This window comes from Harpia harpyja, chromosome 1, assembly GCF_026419915.1.
Source record: "Harpia harpyja isolate bHarHar1 chromosome 1, bHarHar1 primary haplotype, whole genome shotgun sequence".
NCBI classification, from domain to species: Eukaryota; Metazoa; Chordata; class Aves; order Accipitriformes; family Accipitridae; genus Harpia; species Harpia harpyja.
Genome location: NC_068940.1, coordinates 97,253,604 through 97,275,063, shown reverse-complemented (window position 1 = coordinate 97,275,063; position 21,460 = coordinate 97,253,604). Strand labels below are relative to the sequence as shown.

The 21,460-nt window shown below is 41.5% G+C and overlaps 1 protein-coding gene across 2 annotated transcripts in view; it reads right to left on the bottom strand.

Moving 5' to 3' along the window:
* Nucleotides 1-16,715, bottom strand: part of LARP4B (La ribonucleoprotein 4B) — a 60,448-nt gene extending 43,733 nt beyond the window's left edge. The window contains exon 1 of one of the 2 annotated variants that reach the window (XM_052806415.1): nucleotides 16,440-16,715. The gene's annotated coding sequence lies outside the window, so the exon portion shown is untranslated. Of the gene's footprint in view, nucleotides 1-6,498; nucleotides 6,523-16,439 lie in introns of those variants that run through there. The other variant, XM_052806423.1, reaches the window with a different exon arrangement.
* Between the last annotated feature and the right edge of the window lie 4,745 nt (nucleotides 16,716-21,460).

Sequence of the window (21,460 nt, the reverse complement as noted above, 5' to 3'; positions counted from 1 at the left end):
CAATCAGAGCAGCATATCATTCTACAGCTTTTCAGAAGTCCTTTAGATGAGATTACACAAGATGCTTATCACATGCTAGGTCTAGATTGAAGCTCTAGGTAACTTTGTTTGGATTACTCAGACTAATAATCATATTCTCATCAGCTACACAGATTTGTTGTGATACACACTACGCTAAATCCACTCACCTTGTGAGCAAATTATTTTTAATAACTAAAATGCCAAACCCATATCATTAAGGATCAAAATGGCTCTCAAAACAAGTGAGATACTATTATACTCTGTTTAAAGAGAATATTCAACCTGCCTTCTAAGTCCTGTGCTTTCAACAGCGATCACCTATTGCCGTTCTGCAAATGGGTAAGCCATAGAGAAAGACCCCAAATGCAGGAGTTTCCTTTGCAATTTTCATCACTTACTATGTCACACTGCTACAAGTCCCCAGGACATCAAGTGCTCTGCTGCAAAATCCCATCTGTTGTGATATACTTCAAAAGGACTTCAGGTGCAGGGCTGTTCTGGAAATTTAGTGCCATCAACTTTTCCACTGCAGAGTTGCCACTTACTGGTCTCGTAAAGCATAAAACTTATATGACTGCAGGCTTCCATGACCATCACGTCACAGAATACAGTGTTTGTGGAAAAGACAGTGTTACTTCAGGGAGAGAAACAATAAAAAAAAAAAACAAACCAAAAAAACCCCCAAACCATCACAAAATGTTAAAGGCTCTTCACAGGATGTGTTTTAGCATGTTTTTCATTAGTATTGATACATATCTTCATACAGAAGCTTATTTACAGGAACCACAATCAATATCTGGTAGTACTAGAAACTACAGATCAGGACTGATAGTTTGGAAGACAGTTTATCCTCTTTTGATGCTAGTTTAATAGTCAAATTAGCGAGCAAGTTAAATGTGGCATTTTAATGCAGCAATAAAAATTATCATTCCCCTGAAGAGTTAACTTGCCCACCACTTTAAAAGATAAACTGAATTGCTGATTGGTAAACCATACCTTTGCATAAATACAGGCTGCTGCAATAAGTAGGAGACATTCAAGAGAAAAACCCAAGTCAGCAGACCGATTTGGGATAGAGATAGCAATACCTATGGCAGAACAATGAGCTGTCAGAAGTAGACTGCAATTTTTTTTCATTCAAGTTATTAAAAAAAAAAAAACACAAACCCACAGGAAAAACCTTCAAAGGCACAATCTTTTAAATAAGCTTTTAAATAATACTTCTAGTCTATAGCAAGCAGATTCACAGAACAATCTGTGTCTTCCACAAATTATGTCTACTCACATAGTCTACAGAATGGCCTGCATTTATTGATTTAGAAGTACACAATTATAATTTTGTAATACTATATATAATTTCAATTCTGTAAATGCATATAGTAAATCTTTATTTTTCCTTCTGGCTTGCCATTCAGTCATCACAGAGTAATTAGTCAAGTTCAACAACTTCTGATATATTATGCAAAGAGCAAAGTTACCCTTGAGATATACAAATACTTATTTCCAGAACTACCTAATACAGGAAAAACTGCATGGATTTTACTGAAGCTTATCATAAGCAGTTCGAACTTGGTTTGTAAGTAGGCAAGACACTTATCCCCCCAGAAGTTTTGAAACACAGGTAAGAACATGTTTCTTTAGAAACCACACAACATTCAACCATGAAGTCTGCTAAATTAGTAATTGCAACAGGAAGGGGAAGAGCGCCTTACTACAGTTGTTTTCCCATTAGAACAAGGGCAATGGACTCTTCACTTATACCGATCTGTCCCTGTGGGCACCTGGTCAGCAGTGGTTAATCTGAGGAGTTACAAGAATATTCTCAGAAAGGACTGAGACCACCTGGCTGAGCGACACAGGTAGCACTATTTCAGCCCACTGGCTTCCCTCTGCAACATTGACAACCACCTTCACCAATAAAAAGTTGTGGGTCTTGTTTTGTTTTAAAGTTGACAACACGGTTCTTTATTGGCAAATATTTTCGAATGTATCTTGTTATAAGAATTCCATCATTTCAGAAGATACCAGATACAAACCAGCAATGGTCCACAGGATGATTATGCAGCTAAGTACACACAACCACATGACCACTCCTGCTCGGGTGCCAAGACAAGCAGAGCTGGGACCACTCTCATCCAAAAGCCACATGTGTGTTATTGTGGTGCCAACATCAGGCTAACCTTTACACTGCATTTCAGTTCAGGTTTAGGTATCTTATATTACTGGCAGAGTTAATGTTCAACTGTCTGAAGATATTTATATACACACTGCATCCACATATACCACAACCTTGCAAACAGCTCGGAAGAGACATCTCCTTGATTGTTATATAGCCAACAAAACCACTACTGCCCCCACCAGCCCCTCCAAAACCTCCCTGAGTGTAGCCCCCAATCCTCCTGCTTTCATTAGTAGTCGTCTCTAATTTTTCTAATTCATATTCAAAGCGTGCTTTTACGCAGTCTGTTTTGCTGTCTAGAGTTACAAGAGTATGAGTAGCAGCATGCGTTCTCTCAATCAAACCAGTCAGATAGATCTGTTATTTAAAAACATGCAAACCCCAAACAATGCTCTAGGGCTGAGATCTTGCCTGCCAACTTTCAGCCCAGAGTAATCAGCCCTTAAAAAGAGATTTACAAATGCAAGTGCTGACAACTAACTTTCACACTGCGAACACCACCACCATAAAACAAAAAAGCTCACTAGAATAAAAGATCTTTTCATTGCTCTTCCAGCAAGCACAAACAAAAATAGATTTGAGTTTGGCTTTGTGCAGAACTCTTCCTAGCAAACATTTTAGGAACTTTAAACACAGATTAAGATAAACTTTTCACAAGGCTAATACAGAAATACACTTCCAGTTACATGAGAAAGCCTAAAATGTTTTCAAAACAGAGGTGCACTGCTTAACTTAAGCCTCATAACAAACTTCCAGTTGCAGGCCAGAAACCCTCTTTCTATTGTCAGAGATAACATACTTTCTCACCATCTTTCACGACCTTATGTATCCACGAGGATCACGACACCACAGCAGAAGTAATCAGAGCCACCACTGACCTCAGTTTTGAAAAGAATTTTAGCACCTGCTGAATACATCACATAGTTGATACAAGAAATAACAGATGCCTCTTCCAAAAGTATGCTATTAATTTAACACATGAGCTCCCATTTAAACATTTACCTTTCTTCATTAGTTTCACAAGTGTTTTGAATACCCAAGGGATATGTAATACATCAAGAGTTAATCATGCTCTCAGCCCAGGTAAAGCTGCTAACTCAGATATAGGATAGTTAAGCTTATAGAGCATCATCAAGAAAAACTGACAAATCCTAATCCTGAAAGGCTGCAAGTTTCCGTCCATGTTAGCATTATGAGTGGTGATACAAACTACAGCTTCCAATTTTAATCAGATGGCTGTTTTAGAAGACTTTCAAATAAAGATTTCAGCTGTTAATGTAAGCGCTGAACCATCATCCTGCTGCATGCGGCACATGTTACCATTCTGTAGATGAATAACCCTACAAAGCTGTATCATTCTGATACAGAAAGCCTGTGACAGAATTCAGGGGTTTCCATCTCTCCTTTCAAAGCAGGAAATCAGTTTCTTCACAGAGCAGATGCAACAAGCAATCTATCATTCAAAGGATGGCATTATTTACAAGAAAATATACTGTGAAGCGATACATGACCACAGTGGACAAAATAGCTGGGAACGAAAAATCTAACCACCCCAAAAAGCACATCTACTGGTGGCGATCTCTGCAATCACCATTGTGCCTACGTCAGTTGTAAACTCTGTATTACACAACAGCAATTAAAAAGCTGACATGACATAAATATTTAGTCATAGCATGTGTCTACAGAAGTTAAATACCAAATACACTACTATTTCAAAAATCATCATAAGGCTCTGAATTTGTTTAACTGCTAATTAGCTAAGCAGTTGGGGGAAAAGTTGAAAATTTCACCTCTGGATGTTAGTGTGACCCAGACATTTATCGAAGTCTGCCAGAGGAAAATTTCAAAATGTACATGCATCCAGTGTACGTGCCAGCATGGTGGCTTGAAAGTTATATTTCAAAAAACCCGAGAGAAGTACCGTCTGATTTGTTTCAGTTTTCCTTCCTGCCAAGAAAATTACTCATGCCCTGGCACCCCCCAGGCAGCACCCAGAACAACACAACTTTTTGGTTCTTGAGGAGGAACATGGACATAAGCACCGGGGGTGAACCTGCAACAGGACACTTGGCAGGCGCAAGGCATTTTAAAACCCACATGGCAACTGGGTGTTTGCAAGAAATGCACTGTGTCAGAAAACCACCTAAACCTTAACGCTATACTTTTTTAACATTCTGCAGTAGAAAACTCCAGCTCAAATAGTTTAGAGCTGCTGCTGCATCTACTTCACAAGTTTTTTTTAAAAAACCTTCTGTTTTATAAGGTTGATAGCCTCCAAAACTGTTCTGCAATTCTATTAATTATCTCTTCAAATGTAGTCTCTCCTCTAAGAATGGCTGAGATTTCAAGAGAAACAGTAAACCTTGCTATTTAAAGGGAACACTGCATTTGCTTAATTAAAGATTTATGAAACGTTTCCATGCTAGGCTTCACAAGTGATTTGCAACTCCATCATTTACTGATCTAACTCACACACAAACCCGTGCTATGGAACCACACACCAGAACTGATTACTCCTCAAGTCTAGAAATTCAGATTGTTACAGTAATTAGTTGTCCAAGAGATATCAAGCAGTAAGTTACTAAACAAAGGTCATAAAATACCAAAGAAACCTGATAGTGGTAAAGAAGGACTCTATATAGAGCTATATGAAAAACTGTCAGTCAAGAGCAAGAAAAGTGGGAAGGGGGTAAAGTTACAGCCTTATTCACTCACCTAATCTCAAACAACAGGAAGAAAGATCTTGATAGTACACAGAGGATAACAGGATGATCCCCAACAACAAATAATCCTGATTATCTTTATGTCTAGCCTTTTATGCATTGTATTTTAAATATATATGCTTAAAATAAAAGGAAATCTTTTCACTGTATTGAAAGGTCTCACACAGAACTTCCACAGTCCTCTTGCACACCATGATAGTTTTACACACATGTGCCATCTGATGTGCACTCAAACATCACTGAAGAAACAGACTAATAAGCATGTGGATCATAACCTCCTCAGTAATGTAATGCACTAGATGTTTAATAGTATAGAATCTAAAAAAAATCTTACCATTTAGAATACTAGGAGTGCCTACCAAGACAGGAATAACCCACTGTGAAGAAATTTTTCTGCCTGGTGAGAGTATCATGTGCCTTGAAGACAAGTGTGATTGTGTCATGAGCAGTTTTCAGTTTGCTTATAGCTTGTTCTCCGTTTTCAAGTCTGAAGCAGCACTCTCCTGACTGCAGGCTGAAGCACATAAGATTAAGAAACCCAACTCATTAATTAACAGGGGTTGCTTCATGTAGCACATCCATCACAAAGCCACAAGCTTGTTTTCCTCACTGTAAGTGGACTAACAGCACACACCCTGCAGGTTATCCATAAAGATGCATATTTAATTTCTATTATAACTATCATGTCAGATAAGATATTCTTTTTCAGATGATGATTTCAAAAAGTACCAAACTGTTAATTAAAATAAACCCTTCACTCTCCCATTTGTGCATTATCTGAGCAACCCCTCAAATGGCAGAGTTAAAGTTGTTAGCAGCTCTGCCAAACCATGACAACTCTGAAATGAAAGGTGGGTTGCTACCTTAATATAAAGCATCTATGATCATAATCCTCCACAAGCCCATCCTCTCTTGAAAAGTTGTTTTTTATCTAGTTGAATGTAGAATCACAAATTCTACATTCATGACCAAGGCCTACAAAAAGCAGAAAACATTTCACACTGGCGGAAGAAGGTCTTTTATCTTTCTCCAGAAAGAGATCAGCAATTTGCCACTCAAGCACATTAGGCAAGTACCTCAAAGTATGATGATTTTCCACTAAAATACTCCATCACTCGCCCTCTATTAGGTGCATGAGCATTTGACTTCCTCCCTACCTCCCAGCCCTGGTCTCTCTTTTACTTTTCCAGGACAGAAAACATCACCAGCAAGAACAGAATTTGAATAATTTGAACAAAACCCCTTTCCTACAAGCAGTTAAACAGAGAACTACACAGTAGTTGCTTGCATACACGCTTTACTTCTGGGACCACGAGAAGAGTAGTAGAAGAGAGAGGACCCAAGTTGAAGAACTGATGCCATTAATCCTTCTTTCCTGTTCTCCAGGAAACCAGCAGCAGCAGAGTACTGCAAACCATGTACGGCAGTTCTGAGTGAAACTTAAAAGGTCAAGTCCACGTCACTCTGCTGCTATTACTCTTGCCTACAAAGCATCACAGGTAGTTCGTACTACAAGTCAAAGAAAGGAAAAAAAAAAAAAAAAAAAAGAGGAAAGAAAAGAAGACAGTAACATACCTGCAGGACTTTCACAAGAGAAATCCCAGCAGAATGTCTGTACTGAATTAAAGAGAGAAAGAACAGGTCAATGCAAACCACTGCTCTTTTGCATTGGAAAAAAAAATTGGAAAACCAATTAAGCCTGAACACAGGGCAACAATGCTTCAAAGTACCTGCAGAAGGACAAGCTTGGAGTTCCAGACCCTAAACTCTACACAGCATTTCACATCTACCTCTGCTTCCAAGCTGTGTAATTGAGAATACATTTGTTATATGAGCCTAACCGTAGGGAGAGACTAACTTTTTATATAATTTTCTAAAACCAGCCAGCCTAAATAATGGCCAAGTATAGAAAAAACCCAAGTTTACACCTAGCATGGGTTAACAGAAACTGCAGAACGTGATGGAAGCTCCCTCCTTCCACAAGATTTTTAAAAATTAATATATTCTAAAAACTGACGAGGTTTTCATCAGAGCACAGGCATCATATACTATACTAATCCACTGCTCACATTAATTTCTTGTAACGCTCCCATCCACCTGCATTTACCTGTTACACTTGACTAAGCCGCAACGCAACAGGCTGTGCTTCCACAGTGTCCAGTGCAGTGGGATTCTGATCTGCAAATAACAAGTCACAGCTGAGGTAACGCAAATAGAAGTGTTGGTATTTTTACTAATATACATCATTTTAACTGCTAAAATTGTTTACCTACTACACAAATATTAACTCTAGACGCTTTGTTGTGCTCTTTGATGGACTAATTACATTTTTTTCTGAAAGTCAAAGCTTCTCAATTACTTCACATATCTTTATGCCTACAAATTAGCTGGGAGACTATTCCAGGCTTTTCATGTAATACCAATATTTAATGTCAAATACTGTTCACTGATGTGGAAATTAATTTTTTCACTTAATGCAAACATTAAGAAAGCATCGCAAAAATCTGTTTCTGAAGTTTAGCACCATCAAATGAAAAACCTCACCTAATTCATCAACTGTCATCATCCATGTTGCTTGTCTGCACTGAGGTCACATGAGTTAACAATTGCACAATACATCCGTACACACAGAAAGCAGAAGACCAAGACACAATTGACTAGAAGCAGTAGATTGAATTGGAAAGAAAATTAAAGCTTGCCCTGGAGTGGATAGGGCAGGAGCTGATACCTATTAGTACTAACGACTATGGATTTCACAAAATATTGTTCATTTCTGTACTATTTTTAAAAAGGCATTTTCAGAACACTAGACGGTAACTTAAAACTCTTAAACTCTGATTTATTTAAAGGGAAACTTTCCAAAAACTTCCACATATCTTCAGCCTATATTACTCCTTCCCATAGCCAACCAAGATACCACATGAAGAGATTAACATAGCTATCAGAAAAAGCCACATGAAAGTCTTCTCAGATATTTTTTTCCCCCATAAACTATAGTTCTTCATTTTGACACTCACCTTATTTCCAGCAGGTGAGTTTACTTTGGCACTCTGGATACTAAGCCTGTCTCATTCTATCATATCTTCTCTGAACTCATGCACACATGAGGAATTATTATGCAGTGATAATATCTTGCATAATAATGTACTTTCCTTGTTTCCCTTCACTCCCCACATAGCTGGCTTGCTCTCACTTAACCAAGGGGTTTTGGGGGGTTCGCTTTTCTTTTAAGTATCTACTGAAGTGAAGTCAGAGATTAATCTTCCTATTCCACTGCTGAAGGAAGCAACAATTAAGTATGCTAAGAGCTCACACAGAGCAGTGAAGTTTACAGAAACTGCTGCACCTTCACCCATGAGAGGCAGTTTTCATTCTAAGGCTGAAACTGATTCCTGACTTGAAGTGAAAACTAGAAAAGATACCGAACTTTGCTGGCTAACAGACTCACCAGCATCTCAGCATGCCAGTCTTGCAGTAAGTGGACCTATCATTTTATAAATTGTTTATTTCACAAAACAACTGCAAGTTCTACAGTATTTTACTAGCTGCTTCAAATTTTTAAAGCTAAGGTGCAGCAATTGATGATCAATTTGGCCCTTCCTAATTCTTCAAAGAAACACTAAGTCTTCAAAAGATACAACACATGATAAAGTACCAGCAGCTTTAGCACTTGCTTAGAGGGAACAAGTTAAATGTTGTGCATTAAGAGTGCCAGTTTAGCAATGCTGGGAACAACGAACTTCCTTGTTTCAATTACTGAATGTTTCTCCTCCGATTTACCAGTATGATATTTAAGTTTTCCGCATACTTCACTACACTGCTAGCCAGAAGGTGGCCAATGCACACTCACGATGCTGCTTGTGACTCTAGGCAGTGCAGTTCACGAAGGTAAAGGAAATAACTAACCCAGCTCTGCTGGGCAGGATTTTATGGGCAGCACCTTCTTCAGAAAAATTCAGAAGGTGGCAGAGGAGGATGCAGTATTTTATGATGAAAGACAAGACTAAAAACATCACTTGAAGCTATAAGGTTAACATTTAGGGCAGTTCCAAGGGTGAGGTCAGAAGTCTGACATTCTTTAACAGGTCTTAATAGGCCTATCTTAGAATATTGCTATTATTTGGATTCCTTGTTTCAAGGCTGCAATCAGTGCTGTGCTTAAGCAAGAGGAGGTCAAAAACTGTATTAGCAACTTCTAGGACACTTAATATTTTTAATGCTTTGAATTATTCTTTAAGACACACACATAGTTTCAAAGCCAATTTTCTAAGTTCTTTATCATCACATTCTCAGATCACACAAACACCTAATTAAGGGAAGCAGAAATCTTACACCAAGGATCTCCAATTCAAATTCGAATGCACACAGAACTAGGATTCTGGAGAAGATTTGATGCAGACTGATGGGACAGCTATTACAGTGCTCCTAGAATACATCTTCGGTCAGAACAGCTCTGAGAAAAGTGAGATAGAAAAGGGTCTACGCCTACATAAAGTCCAGGTGAGAGGCATATAGAGAACCAAATAAGATGTTGATAATTAAAGTGATAAATGAAAAGGTACAATGACAAGTTTTCTTCCAACATGAATGTATACAATAATCCTTGACTATGCAAAGACTATTTTAGTAAACAGTCCTTCTGCAAAACAAACAGCCTAGGATGAACCCCCCTCAGGCTTTGGGGTTTGGTTTGGTTTTTTTTTTTGATGACTTGAAAGGCATTCTTTTACCTAAAATATGTTAGTTTAGGTTTTGAAACATGTTCAGAACCAAATCTAAAGTGAAATTAAACTATTACAGAAGAAGCGTCATTTAACTTTAAGGTTTCGTAATAAGAAAAAGGAAGCTAGTGCTTTTGCCAATGATTATTTCATTAACCTCTTTGCCAAAAATAGAATTTAACCCAAATAATCCAGTCATTTTAGTATTACTTCCTCTTTTGAAAAAAGCCACCATCCTCCATTACAAGCTTCGCTGAAATCAGAAGCAACTCTTGCTTACTTTTAAAACACTGTATGAAAGACTATCACCCACTGGGTGCACACTTGTTCACAGTTAGAGCACCCCACCTTTTTAGAGTATCACTGTAATCAAAACTACTGGTAATTCAGGTTTTGACTCACTGTTAAAAGGATGGACTGTTCTAGCATTTGAGCTTGGATTTAAGGACAATAATTCTTCCTTGCAAGTCAAAATAACTGGGCACAGACCCTCCTAAAAATTCCACTGATTCCTTGAATCCAGGCAGTTAAAGTACGCAACATTAATTAAGAAACAGAAAATTATAATCATAACAAAATAGATTATAAGCCAAGCTGCAACATGTTCATAAAATAAGGATCCCCCTCCCTTATCATACAAATCTCTTAGACATCTATTATGAAGAACTGGACAACAAGCTTTAAACAGGAACAGGGACACAAACCCAAGATCTTGGAGACAGGCCAATGCAGGCAATGATATTTTGCCCAATTTGTTTGCCTTGTTGTTTTGAACAGCAACATGTTGACCACTTTCTGTCCCTGTCTGTTGGGCAGCAACAACACTGAATGGGAATGAAACTCCCAAGATAAGATTGCAAATTCTGCACATATAGGTAGCTCAGCACTTAAAAGTAACCGTGCCCCAATGCATTCTTCACTTTTGCTCTATTTTTCTAATTCCTAGAGCAAGAATCAGAAACAAGTAGGATACATCAAAACATTTGAGCATAAACCTTCAGCGCCACAGTGTGAAAAAGCAAGCTACTTTGGACATTGGCCTGTTGATTCATCAGTTCCTTGTTTGAACAGTCAGAGTCAGACTCTGTTGTGGGGCAACCTACAACAGCATCACAACCTGTAAAAATATGCTTATGGATACCAACACTGACCGAAAACAAAACCATAAAGCTGCCAAGAGACATCACCGTAAAGCTTCTTAAGCATTCATTAAGTTTTTGACAAGTGAGACTTATCAAATAGTTAAATATTCTTTGCTCAACATAAGTACTATTTAACTTATATTTTGTTTCTCAAGATGCCCTGTCAGATCACTGGCATCCTGTGATTATAAAATACTTGAAAATAGACTGCAGAACATTAGGTCTGCCGAGAAATATGGAGAAACACTTTAACAGAATAACAGAAATCTACAATTTTGTGAAGTAAGTTTGTAACTCCATTACCAAGACAGATGGAAGTCTACCTTATGAACACCATCAAAGAAGTACTAATATTGATCGCTGTTACTTATTTCCAGAAGCTAGCAGGGAAGGGCCAGTATGAAGGTGAGGGAGAATTAATCTAAGCAAAGGGAAAACACCGTTCTGATACTTGTGCAAGAAAACACGGGAAAACTAAAAGCAAAATTAAGCGATACAATATTTAGACATGCAAAAAGCCCAGCTCAAGCTTTAGATAAAATAACTGCATGTTCTACAACTACACTCAAAACTCAGTATATTCCTGAACAAGTCCCATGTGAACTACTGAAAGCATCTGAAGGTGTAATTTCCAAAGTCTGTATGTATCACCAGTGTTTGCTATTTTCAACAGTGAAAGTGATATAAGCATTTTAGGAAGGAGTCACTGACAGATAAAGCAATTGTGGGTCTAATTCATCATAAGTTACCATGCCAGATAGATGTCTATAGATATCTATAGGCACCTACGTTTCTATCATATATGTGCAACAGTCCAGAACTAAAAGCTGTGTATAGCTACTACTACCTCAAATAATGCACACTGAACTCGAGATATCCATGAACTCTAGATGGTTACAAAGGCAATCCAGAATAAACCTTTACTGTAGGATATATTCTTGGGGACACCAGCTCCTTACATGCCAACAGCCTTATGCGAATAACAACAGAGCTGCTGGAAGTGCAGAGGCGGCAATCCATTCAGCTTATGAACCAATGATTCTTTTTGTATTACATCATTCAACTACCCATTAAGGAGCTGGACTGACAGGATCCAGAATATGCATAGCCCAGCCCTCCACGGTAAATGAGCGTTAGAAAGATTAAGGCTCAAAGAAATTGGTGATTCATCAGGGCGTCAAAACAGCGTTTCCCCAATTCCCTGCAATGTTCTAGGCCAAGCAGCTAGCCACATATTAGTAACCCCTGCCAGACTTCCAATTTTGGAGTTAATTGCTGTTCCTGAAACACATACCCAGACACAAAATACCTGCAGCAGCACACATCACAGAACGAACACTGTCATGGCCATCCTAATCACGCAATTATGCTGTATTACAGTCACACCTAATTTAAGTACTCCAAAGTACCTCTGTTGTCTGCAGGTATTAACTCTGTAGCACCTGCTTCCTAATAGAGGGGGACACACACCCCCCTTTAGAAAGGGTACGTAACAGCAACACACACACACAACACACAGACATGTGAGACCATTGGAAAAAAATGTCCTCGGCTCCATCACATCACCAAAACTTGAGAAATATCAGCTATGAACCAATTAATAGAATTTGTTTCTCTCTTGCACTACTTTGTGGAACTCGGCTAGATTAATTTAAATGAATGGGTGGCACAGAAATCAACTTCTAGTCTCCTGTTTCTAACAAGTTCCTCAATCTTACTGGTTTTAGATAAATTTTTTATCATGAGCTAGTCAAAGCCGGCACATCCTTAAAGAGAAAGAAACAGACTGTTGAATAGCAATGGGTCTTCTTCAATTACCTAGTATTTACAGCACCAAATTATTACTATTGACCAGGTGAAATATCACCGAGTTTTCTATTCAGAGAAAGTGCTTCAGAGGTATTCTGTTTTCATGTTTGACTGTTATGACACACTAGCTTGCCTTGAGTTTAGCACAGAGGGGTTAATACATACGGAAAGAAAACAGAACTTCCCCAAAGCATTAGCTTACAACTGTATTTACAACATTTTCAACTGGTACTTTTAATAAAGCATCTTACCAGTTCAGAAGAGCGTGTGTGCATGTGTGTTTTCTCTTTTTTGGGGTATCACATAGAACCAGCATTGTTTCAAAGTTTAAGTTTTACATCACTTTCCCCTCCCTAATTTAATGACTGGCTTACATGGTGAAATCCACCTGTCTAGATCTTGTTTTACGTGGACTAAAATAATAGTATTAGTTTCAGCATGCATATGCCTTGCTTTGGCAACAACATTGCTCAAATACCTTTCCAGGGCCCTTACTACAAGAGTAGCTTTTACTCTCATCTTCTACACAGTTCTCAACATACTCTTGCCTCTTACAAAACTGCATGGGGAGGGGTTAATTTTCTTCTTTACAACGTCCTGTTTTGTAACATCCTTCCTTTCCTACTAGTACCTGCGCGCCTATTCTAATGCAAATACAAGAGACTTGCAATACTCATGTTAGTTTAACATCACTGATTACATATAGGAATAAATGCAGCCAAAGATTATCTTCTACAGTTATTTCTATGTTACACAAACTTGTTGTCTAAAAATGTCATTTTGCTACTAAATGCTTAAAGGAACAGAACACTATGTAAACCACATTTTTGACTTCTTACATCATATAACAGTTCCTCACATGTGCACGTACACACACGCACACACACACACAACCACACTCCCAAAGCTTGATATTCTCCAAACTTGAAACTGCGTTTCCTTGCTTTCTTTATCTGGTCTCTTTTGCCTTTTTCTCTGTGCCAGCGATAGCCTTCTTGACACTGCATTTGTTAGCTAGCTCTATACAGTCACCTTTGCACCTTCCTTCACAGAGCATCTCCAAGACAAGAATGCTCTTCTTCAAGAGGATCAATAAGGCCGCTGCCCTTGACAAAACCTGCTCCTTCCAACGTAGGCACAAGAAAAGATAAGTCAAGTGCTCTACATGCTTATTTGTGTACCTTACCTGTTATTTACGAGAACGTGAATGTCTGATGAATATATACAGGCATCATGGAATTAAACATTAATAGCGCTGAAGGGCCAAAAAGCCACCTAGATTAAAAAAATTAAACTGATGAAACACATCTACACCTAATTACTTAGTTCTTTATAACTCCTTTCTTGCTACCTTTCAGCTGTCACTTTAGGTTTGTCACGCACCACGGCCAGGAACATGCCTCTTCCGTGTCTAGCATGTGCATTTTGTGAGGTAATGTAATAAATATTTAACAAAGAGTTTATATTACCATGCCAATTAAGCTCACAACTGATTTAAAGCCAGAGCCACTGCCATATATGAGACTTAATAAGAGACGCAGCAACAGATCTCCACAGAACACATAGATTAGACAAACCTGACTCTATTTATTTTGCATTTCAGTAAAATAAACCAAGTAGTTAATTTCACTCTAATCAAGTAAAACATCAGAGCCAGAAATTGCCTACATGGTTACTGCATGTCTCAAAGAGAAACATAAAAAAACCCAACATCCCAAAGCCCCCACAACTGCCTCGAGTTCCAAGTCTTCCATCTTGCTCTGTGCTGAAGCAGATTTAAGGTCCAGCCACATATCTAAACAATATATAGATGTACATATCAGTTATCCATATCTTTATGTATATATTTATTTGCATTAGAGCAAGCTATAAAAAGCAACCAAGGCAGAACACACTTGTGCCAACACCTTTATTTCCTTAAGGGGTTGCTGTGTAAACACTTGAAAACCCAGAAAGAATTACAAGGGAAACAATTCAACCTAACCCAGAACATTGTGTGCACTTAAGGACCTGATTATATACCATGAAGATATACAATCACTTATTCAGGAACATCCAAGAGGTCAAATGTTTTCTATTAATTCATCTATGCAAAGCTTTTATTTCAGTTTCACTAAGGATTTCTCCCCCCCCATCCCCCAAAATCTAACACCAATTAAACATAAGAGTGATTTTGGCTTCCATATAAACAATATACACATATAAATGGCAACACGCCTAGAATAAAATTTCCTATAGATATTATATATAAAATACATCCTGTCTTCTGTACGTATCTTATCAGGCCTCACCCTAGTTTTCTCCTCTCTTTCACTTCCAGCAAAAAATAATAGTAATAAAAAAAATTAGAAAATATCAATGTTCCTCTAATAGCTAGAGTGATTAAGCTGATTAGCTTCATATCTCAAGAATTAACTTGAAGAAATGCTTACATGTCAGCAGGAAACAAGTAAAAGTTCAACTGATAAAAACAGTTACCAGATCAGAATCAAAACCCTAGAGTTGTAAAATCCCAGCAAGTTTAAAAAAAGAAGACAACACGCTTTGACCTTTGAAAATTTATCCAATCCATAAAAACCAGGTAAGTTTGATGCAAAACTTAAACCACATGAAAGCTGAAGGCCTTTCAATAGCAATCCTGAGGCAGCATTTAAGAAAGGTTCCTACTCCAATTTTACTAAGGATTCAGACAGAGGCCAACAAAACTAGGCCAGAGACAAGACACAGGATCGGAAGCCAGAATTCCCATGGTTTTACCCCAACCGTGACTCAAGTTTAAACAGTGGTTTTGAAACCATCTCTCCCTCTCTGTGGCCACAGGCAAGTCTTAACCACTTTGCCTCAATTCCCTTACCTGCAGAATAAAAATAATTATACTTATCTGCCACACAGGAATCTTGTACAACATTGTTTGGCAAGTGCACATCTGTTTAGACTGTGGACAAAGCTACGTAGTAATTTTGAGCATCTGCACAAACTGAAACCGAGAGTGAAAACAGCTTCGCTGAAGCAGCTAGCGAAGGCCCCACGACAACAAGATCCTAGGGGCAAAAACGCCGTCTGTGCGGCAGCTGCTTTTGCCAAGTCTTGCTTCGTAACCTGCGAACACAGCTGGCCCGCCAGCTCCCGCACGACCAATTCACCTATTCAGGACACGGCTCTCACGAAAAGCCAGCGCTGCCCTGCGTCTGCCCGGAGCCATGGGCCAAGGGCTGCTACCGCCCGCGACCGCCGCTTACTCCCGCCGTGCTCTTCCAGCGAGGGTCACGGCTCTCCAGCCGCCACGGGTGGGCAGCCGGGAAGCGCTGCGAAGCCAGTGCCTCAGGCGTGCCCCCACACCGCTCGCCCCCTCCCCGCTGCCTCCAAAGGCGCTCGCCCCCGCTGCCCGCGGAGATCTCCGGCAACGCCGAACCGCCGCGAGGTTGGGAGGGGGGGGGAGGCAAAGCTCGCTCGGCCGCTGCCCGGCCACCGTTCGGGGCCCGGGCCGGGGCAGCCGGCGCTGCTCGGCGAGGCCGCAGTGCGGGAGCGGCCCCGGCGGCCCAGCCCGGCGGCCCAGCCCGGCGACCCGCCCTACCCCCCGCCACCATCGAGGCCCCCGACCGGGATCCCTCCTCCGCCTCCCTCCTGCCTGTCCCCCGGGAACCGCCTCGGGTGGGAAGATGGCGGCTCCGGCCGCCTCCCCGGTGCGAGGAGGGTGGCGGAACGGGGGAGGGGGGTGCCTCTCCCCCTCCAGCTGCGCCATTGCCCCTCGCACCGGGAGCCCGGGGCGGGGCGGGGGGAGCGGCCCAAGCGGGCGCCGCCGCCGCCGGCGGGGCGCGGGCCCCGGGAGGCCCCTCGCACTCACCTGTCACCAGCAGCAGCCGCCGCCGCCCTCGGGCCGGGCCTCGGCGGGGAGAAGGCGGGCGGGCGCGGGGTCGGGGAGCGAGGAGGGGTGTCTCCGCTGGCGCCGGGGCCTCTCGCTCCTGCTGGGCTTTCCGCTAGCGCCGGGGCCTCTCGCTGCGCCGCCGCCGCCGCCGCCGGGGCCTCGCCGCCGCCGGATGCCAGGAGGAGGAGAGCGGAGAGCGGGGCGGGGGCCGGGAGGAGGAGCGGGCGGCGGCAGCACAGCGGGGAGGGGGGGGGGGCGCGGAGGGAGGAGGAGGAAAGAGGAGGAGGAGGAGGAGGAGGAGGAGGAGGAGGAGGAGAGGCGGCGGCGGCGGCGGCTCCGGGGCCCGAAACGTCTCCGAGCCGAGACTCAACCACCCGCTCGCATGAGAGACCCGCTTCCGGCTCCCGGCGGAAGTCCCTCCTCCGCCGGCGGAAGGGATTGGCCGGCGACGCCGCGCGGAGCGGCGCGCCCGGCCGGCACCAGTGCCTAGGGATTGGCGGAGGGGGCCCCGCGCGCGGCGTGACGCGCGGGCGGCACGTGACGCGCCTGACGTCACCCGCTCTGAATGAGCGCGCGGGGGCGGGCCGGCGCCGCCCGCCCACCCGAGGTGTTCTGTCTCCTCGCACTCGCCGTAGGCCCGCCGGCGGGGCGGTCGCCTCGGCCGGGGCCTTACCCGGCGGCACCTCCCGGCGGTCGCTCGCCCGGCACGGCCCCGATCGTGGCGGTGCCGCCTCCTCCCGGCCCGGTGGGCGCCTTGTGGCTGGGGGGACACGTACACCGTCCGGCCTCCCCCAGGAGCCCCCGACAGCCCCTCAGCGCGGCGTTCAGGGCAGGGCGGCCCGCGCTCGGGCGGTGTTTCCCTTTCAAAGCGGGAAGGGAGGGAACTGGTCCCAACAGCCCGTCCTTCGGGCAGCGGCCCGGTCAGGCAGGGCGCCTTAGCGGTCAGTGCCCGCCCTCACCGAGGGCTGTAAGGCTAGGAACGCTTTGCGGGCTTCGCGGTGGGACGGGGCACGTCGTCGCCTTCGGAAACGCTGTCAGGGCCGCAGCGGGAGGGCCCAGGTGCCCGTCCAGAGCTGCAGACCCTACCGCGGAATATTCTCGGTCTTACTACAGCAGCTTCTGTGGAGTCTGGCTCAGTAGTTGTGGCTTCAAAAGGAAGCGATAAACATAAATAGGAGGATTTTAGGAGAGAAGAATATTTCATGGAAGAGCGTCCTGTTCCGTGTGGGTTACGAAAGCCCAGAGACCATTGTCTCGGTAGGACTCTTCTGATTTCTCAGCCTCAGTTTACCAAGTTGGGGAATAAAGTATATCCTCAGTCATATAAAACTGGTGAATTCCAAGAGATTCAAGAGCTCTTCTGTTTGACCAAAGAACAGAAAAGTCTTGTCAAACGGCTCTGGTTATTTCGTACAGATCATAATTTGTTTTTAACTTTGGTTAATTAGGCAAATGGAAAACATGTGGTTTCTTCTCAGGACTTGGAAAAAGAAAACCACTAGAAAGAATAATCTTCCAGGACTGCTCCCAGTCCTCAGCTTGCCTTCTACCTCAAATGTGGCAAAACTATATCACCTCACAACCAGCTGGCAATAATTATCTGTACCATGTATTGCTGCCTATCTTTGCATCTCGGAAATGAATGCAGAGAGGGCCTTCTGGATCCTGTTTTTAATCCTTACTGATCAGAGTCATATTCCTGCCTTCAGGGTATCTGCTAGAAATTCCCATAGAGACAATGCTGCAATTAACTTACGAGACCTATTCTAAGGACGCTCAAGTACCCTTTGGAACCGTTTTTGAGGTTGCTGTATTGTTCCAAATCCCTAGCTAGTAGAGGCAATAAAAGCACATCATAGTGCCTGAAATTAGGTCAGGTCTTATCAGACATGAAGCTTTACTGTTCATCCGAGGGGAGTGTGTCTCAGTGTCCATTCTTGGGCAAACAAGTGCTTCTGCGAGCACAGGTGATGTTTTCCTTAGTAAGTTCTTTCAGTTCTACAGAACTGTTATGAGGAAGAAACCCTGTGTGAAGGAAGATGGCTAGGCTAGAGCCTGATCAGGAAAAGGAATAAAACTTAACTTAGCTTTGAGTGTAGGTATTTAGGAGAACAGAATATACCTCAAGCAGTGCAGGAAGAATGACTGATCCATTAGGTGGTCACCATGCAGCTGCTGTATAAAGAATTGATTACTTAAAAGTCTAAAACAGTGAAACAATTGCTATTCCTAATTCTTTTTTATCAGGGAGCTCAATATAATTTTTTTCTTTAATGCCAAGCTATTTTTCAGCAGACTGCAGTTCTTGTCAAGAAAAGGAAATAAAGAAAGGTCTAATTTTAAGCTCTCAGATATCATGAGCCCCATTATATCCTTGTTCTACAGGGGCCTCAAAATTCCTGATACTTACCCCTTTAGACATACAGTCTTCATGTCTTCCCCAAGCCGTACCCCCACGCAACACTTCAGCAGAAAACCAAACACATCAAACCAATAAGAAGACTGCACTGTATCATTCATTCTGCTAACTCAGGGTTTATGATTGCAGAGCTCATCTCGCTTTCTGTAACTGAAGGAGTGTGAGAGAGAGAGAAAATGACTGATTCCCTTCAAAGACCAGGACATGGAGACAGCCTCATTGTAGGTAGAAGTTTTCTTTAATGGATAGTTTGTTCTGTTTGCTTTGGTTTTTTTTCCCAAAGCAGCTTAACTGTGTTATTAAAGGAGAAAAATACTCTTGAGACTAAATTTTTTAAAAGCCCAATGTTACAAAAGTGCTATATATTGATAGACATATCAATATAGATGTGTTTGGTTTCATTTTTATTTCCTTATTTTTAAGTTTTATTGTGGTTGAGTAACAGTCAAACTAGTGCACTTTTTCCATAAAGTAATATGAGTTTTCTACTTGCCTGGGCCACTTCTAATTCCCTTCTCAGTGTGGGGGATGTAGAACTTAATCACTGAATGCTTCCATTTTTTAATGGCACACTGCTGAGATCAAAGAGATTTGATGTTTTTCCTTGGTACGCTGGTAGCTGAGGAATGTGTGCACGGATATGAATAAAATATTACAAATCGACAATGGATGCTGTGTGGTAATAGAAACTACTCCTGTTTCTTCTACAGCTCAAACTCAGCAGTCTGGAGAGAGAATGCATCTCTGAAGGAACAATGTGCGTGAACAATAGGATTGTTAGTCCACAAAAATTAAGAAAGATTAGACTAACTAGTTGGTTCTTTCTTGATCTGTAGTCAAAGAGATGAGGAAGGGACTATGTAAGTTAGTTCTCAATATATTAGTGATATATTGTTAAAATGATATTTTATAAGTTTTTTAAATCAGGATTCCTAGTTCAGCAAAAAAGAATGCGGTATTTGGTATACTTAAGAAGAGAACTCCTTATGAAGAGGAACTGCAAAAAATACAGTATTCCTGGAAGCTAAACCTAGAATTGAGCAGTCAGGAAACTCAAACCCTTAAAAATCACTAAATGTATTGGAATGCTTGGGCTTTACAGTCTTTACGATATCCTCTTAAGTATATAGAAAGGATAATATTTCCTTCCTCACAAGAGTGTAGAGGATTAATTCATTAACGTTTGTGAAGCACTTGGGTGATGTGATAAAAACTTTCACTGAAACAGGACTAGATTTCTACTTTGTAAGGAAGTTCCTGGTTTGGGCTACTTTTTTTTTCCCCCCTTTTGCTCCTTTAAAACACACTCTAGTAGTTACATTCTCAAAATATTTTACCCTGCAGATCTGTGGGATAAGGCTTCATGAATCACCAGTATTTAAGAACTGCTGACCTGGAACACTTGCCAAAACCCACAAACCACTCAATACTTTGCAGCTTGTGTGATCTTATGAGCCAAGTAATATTTTACAATTCCTGATGCTGTTACCCAGCTTTGCAGGAAGAGAGAGATCTTTTCAAATGTAAGATACTAAATGATTGCATGCAATGGGCTATTCCTGTCATAAAACTGCAACTTAAATAGAATCCAGTAATCATTCTGCATCGCATTGATTTGATGAGTGGCATTTTAAGTATAAATTATTTCTCCATCAGTGTCTTTCATAAGTCACAGGTAAATAGTTGACTGTCTGTGTAAAAGACAGTCCCTATTCCAAGTAGACTACCATCTCAACAGTGAAAGCAGACAAAGATTAAGAGAAACTAAATACTGCTTCCAAAGGGAGGGGAAGGTAAGAGAGATTAAGTGACCTGCCAAAAGATTATACAAGACCTCTACATTTGAGTCTCTGCTCAGTGTGTGGAATCCTATAGTTTAGTGAAATGTTCAGGCTTGCTTTGTAACTAAATGAAAATTAATTATCAAGTAAACTGATAAAAGTCCATTATTGATCACATAGATTTATGATCCCCATTTCTAATAGTAGGAATGATCCAGGTTCACATGAGGTAGCCAGAGATATGTTCCAATACAACTCTTCTTCTTATTTGATTTTTAATGACATAACCTTCATTTTCTCAACTAAGTGCACATATGTAATACAGAGTATACAGTCCTGATAAAAACAGACGTGATAATTTGGATCTGTTTCTTTTCTAGTTGAACAATCGTTTATAGCATAGTGGTGAGGCTATCATGAGACAATTTCTTAATTATGTCCAGTGCCAAAAATTGTTTGACTGCAATGATATTCCAATGCACAGATAACAGCACTGAGTACTTACACATGTGATTGACAATGTGAACATGTGCACTTTCTGACTTTCTTGGATCAGCTGCTATGTTTGGTAACAAACCTTGTAAAGTGCTGCTGTAGAACTAGTTCAAACAAAACCACACTTAGCAGATTTTTCCCTCTAGCCTTGTCCCTTCGGCAGGTCAGTCATACTTCTTTAAGACATAGAGACCATTTCAAAATAAGGTTGTGGTGTAGGTGCCAGCCATCATTAAACCTTGGTTTTCATTAATGCAATGTAAAAAAGTCTCAGCTGTAGATGATACCATAAATATTAAAACCAT